The following is a 4568-nucleotide window of genomic DNA, read 5'->3' as shown; positions in this document are numbered from 1 at the left end:
GTTTTAGAATTAACCTTGAAATTGAAATGATAATTTAAACGGAATTGAAGTAGAATTGAAAAAGAATGCTTTCCTTTTGAGGGAAAAGATAGATTTGATCTGAAATTTCTTGAACTTGATACCTTGATGAGGTTTTCTTGAATCCTCACACAAAGGGTTTAGGATGTTATATAGAATGTCTTCATAGAAGGTTGATCATTGATGCTTGAGAATGAATGCTTGAACTTGACTTAACCTTCTAGTTAAATACTTGAATACTCAAGAATGCATTCTCACATTGACTTGAACTGATTTTTTAGTTGAAATATCACTTACAACTTCCTTAGTTACCAAATGAGTGGGGTAGGCTTCCTCTTATACCTAGTCATACATCAAATATTTGAATTTTTAGAGAAGGTCAACACAAAACCAAATTTCCCACCCACGTGAAGTGACCATTGTGAGGTCCTATTTTGGGTCCTGATTGGGAGGACTTGGGTGGTTAGGGTGTCGTGATCGTAAATAATGACCAAGGCACCTATGTCATCCCATTCTAATCAATCAGGACTCAAAATTGGACAAAGGCTAGATCAGGAGTTGAAAATGCAGATTTCAAGGCATTATGAGAAACATCAAAGAAAGCATTGAGCACTAGAGGTCAAAATTCCAAGGTGAGAGCTAGGTGAGGATGAAAGGGATAAAATTAATGATTTTATAATTATACACCTCAAAAACACTTATTTTAAGTTTTAAAACACTCACAAGTAGCTTTGTAGATAGATTTACCTAATCTAGCATTCAATGTTTGACATATACTAAATAATTTTATTCATACCATATCTCATAAAATTATATAACTTCCATCCTCAGAGAATGAATAATTCTATAAAATATACCTATTAATGTTATCCTCAGAGTGAACTAAACACCCTCATACTACACAAACCATGGGTTTGAGTTGTAATACTACTCTTATAGTGTTTAATATCAATCCTAACTGATTAAAACTATTATTTACCAATTGAAAAATACCTAATACGACTTGAAATGCCATATCTCTTAAAATTAAAATCATAAGTTCATAATTAATTACACACACTCTAAATTAAGACCATGCATTTATAGTGAATATCATAACATTTTTTGTTAAAACCATGGGCTTATATTAAATAGCTCTCCTATTCTAAATAAAACCATAACTTTATAGTGAGTAGTATGACATTTTTAGTTTGCCACCATTTGTAGTGATACCACACCATATGCCTATAACTACCATAGATTGCAAGATCATTTTATTTATAGATGAATTTCCTACCTTTACCATTGAAAAAAATCCTAATCTTTGCATTGATTAAGTAATACTCAGTGGCTAGAAAATCAATGATTTATAGGAATAGTAGCTTGTAAATTTTTATTTGTTACATTTTTAACAAATTTGAGGCATATGACTGTATTGGGGACCATTTAAGATTTTACCTAATTAACCCATAATTATAGAGATCTCAAAGGGGCTAAAATCTCAATCCACATTGCTTAATTGGTGATCATGTAGCTAACCAAGGACTTAAGCTCTACTAATTTTAATTGGACTCTCACAAAAAGAGCATTACTATTAATCCACATAAATTTTTCCAAATTAATAAAAAATAAAATTTTATAGACACTGTAAAGATGGCTCAAAGCTTATGTAGTGAAAATATTACTTTTTGATTAAGGTAAATGAGTTTTACAGGGACCTAGAACCCAAAGTTTTACAACCAAAAGAACAGTCAATAAATAGACCAAAACCAATAGCTAACCAATAGACAAAATAGGGGCCAAGCCCACAAAGTAAAATAACTACAGAAAACAAGCTATGCACAAAACAAAACACCAGCACCCTACTGGAAAGAGTGCACCAATTCCGAGTTCTTCTGGATCACCTTCCGATTTATGTCTTCAATCTCTTCCATAATGAACTTGGAGGTACCCTACTCCTAATTCCTGCTTCTGGTTCTAGTATACAGGCTAGTCATAGTCTGAGAACCCATTCCTTGCATACTCAAATCTTGTAATTTCTTCTTCTGTTCAGTATCCAATGGTGGGATGTTGGATAAACCTCAAGCTTTATGATCACCAATAATTGCATTAACCTTCTTGAGGTGCTCCACATTTCTATTCATTTCTTCCTTACTAATGTCCACTAAATTCCTCAAGTTCCCTTTTATTTCTTCCAAGCTTGATTCCAGATAACCAATTTTACTCTCATGGTCAGTCTTCATAGACTTCACCTATTTAGTTAATTTTTGTTTCATCTAGAGAAGCATATTCGGTTTTACTTGGATTAGGGTTATCGGCAAATGTATCAATGATACCCTTGATACACTCTTTCAGCATTTTCATTTCCTTACCAACCCAAAGGAAAAAATTCTCTTGCCCACTAATAGAATTTTTGATTAGCTTCTCCAGCATCGAGGTGATAGTGGCCATCCCCTATTTCACTTGGTCAACATTAATAGGGATGTCAAGTTTAATTTCATGTTCCTTTCCCTTGTTGTCACCAAAATTCGCCAACTTAGTCTTTTATTTTATTTTGGAGAGTCAGAATCCTATAGTTTGGCTCAAAGAGTCTTATACTTACTAGCCACCCATCTGGGATGTTTGTTCCTTCTACTACTGCCAGTCTCGGGGGTCATGTGGGCATGACCCTCCTCTTGAGTGGGAAAATAGTTAGGGTCTTCTGAAGTCTTAATATCCCACCAATCCATTGCCATTCCACTCTCCTCTCCCTCCATTTCCATTTTCGAGACCACTTGCACCTCATAGTGAAAATAGTAGTTTTCCCATAGTACTATTTAAATATATTACATATGCATTTTCATGGTTTATCTAATATTTAATATAATGTTCTATACTATTTTTCTTGCATTATTTCTTAAATTCAATGTAAATATTTTTTTAGAGCCATCAACTTTAAAATTATTGACAATTATATAAATTACACAAATGTATTCTCCTTTACGAAGGGGTGTAATTAACTATCAATTTTTCTTCTTGTATACATTTCCTCTATGCGCTCTTTCTATGTGGAGTTTTGGGTTACCATATTCTATGTCCAAACTTTTGGAAAAATGATTTCTCTTGAGCCTCACATCACCCACCAGCCTATCAAGAGTAGCTAGAAGATTTTTCTTGGGTTCTTGATGGGCGTGTTGCTCTAAATGCACAACAGTGTTTTGGCAATCAATTTAATGATTGTAGGTAAGTTTGAAATTCAAATTTTTAGTGGGAATTTTGAAGTGGACAACCAAAAAAAAAAGGAATAATGTTACAATAAATAATTACTCTAAAGTAGAGAGAATGGTTTGTGAACAATAGTTCTAAGTAGACAAGAGGAATTTTTCGTGCAACAAAACATATGTTTGAGAAGTGTGCAACGAGCAATAGTTAGCTCCACACAAAAGAAGTTAGCATAAAGCTCTAGATGAGTAGAGAAATAAGATTATCTAAGTAGCTCTCGATCATTAGTTGTGGGTGGAACTTTGAACTTTTGGTTGTGGGTGTAGCTCAAAATTGTTGCGAATGAATTATATTTTATATTTAATAGTTTGGGTTTATGTAATTTTATAAAATTAATTTTTTTAGTTAATAGAAAATAAAATATTATTTGTTTCCAACTTTTGTATGTGTTAGATTTATATTTTGTGTATTCCTAGATGTTTAGGAAACATGTCAATAGTCTCTATGATTTCTCTAGTTTTTTAAAATTTTAAATTAGTCTAATTGATATTAGAGCTAGAAGGACCTAAGCCTTTAGTGAGTTAGGCCATTTTGGGGGGTATTTAAGTGTTATTGAGTTGGAAATGTGGCTAATAAGAATGTCCGAGAAAAGAAGATGAAGACAATTAAGGCTACAAATGAATTTTGTAATAACCCACTTAACTTATTAAACCAAAATGAAAGTAAAATATAATCATTTATTTCATAGACGCACATATTTATTTTATCAAAAATCTAAAACAAGGAAAGAATACATGCATATGTATTTCCTCTGCTAAAACCTGAAAAGATGCAAAATATATTTCCTTTATCAAATCTAAACAAGGAAGGTTATATGCAATTATATCTCCTTTATCGAAATTAAAAACAATGAAGGATGATAATGCAATTTCCTATATTATTTAAACCTCCCTCTTTTTTATTTAATCAAAATATCAAAATATTTCTCTTTTAAACTACATAATTTTTCAAAGAAAACAACATGCATGCAAATAATAATCTCCACTCTTTTCCCATTTTAAAATAAAATATGAAGGTACAAGTATTTTTGAAAGATTAGAAGAGAGAGGAACCTAGATTCTGCATGATGAATGAAAACCTTGTAGTTGATTCGACTCTCATTTCCCAGCCAACCTTCTTCATTCCTCTTCTTGTAACATGGTAAAAGAAATCTTCTCCAAAATTTCCAAAATCCTCTCTCATGCAAAATTTATGAAAAACTTATCCTCTGACTAACATGTTAATTAAAAAAAAAAAATTAAATAATTGAAGACTACTTTTCAAAAATAATGAACTCCCCCTTTTTCGAAAATCTTGTACTCAATATATAG

This window comes from Cryptomeria japonica, chromosome 9, assembly GCF_030272615.1.
Source record: "Cryptomeria japonica chromosome 9, Sugi_1.0, whole genome shotgun sequence".
NCBI lineage: Eukaryota > Viridiplantae > Streptophyta > Pinopsida > Cupressales > Cupressaceae > Cryptomeria > Cryptomeria japonica.
The sequence above is the reverse complement of the archived record's forward strand: the minus strand, read 5'-3'. Positions refer to the sequence as shown.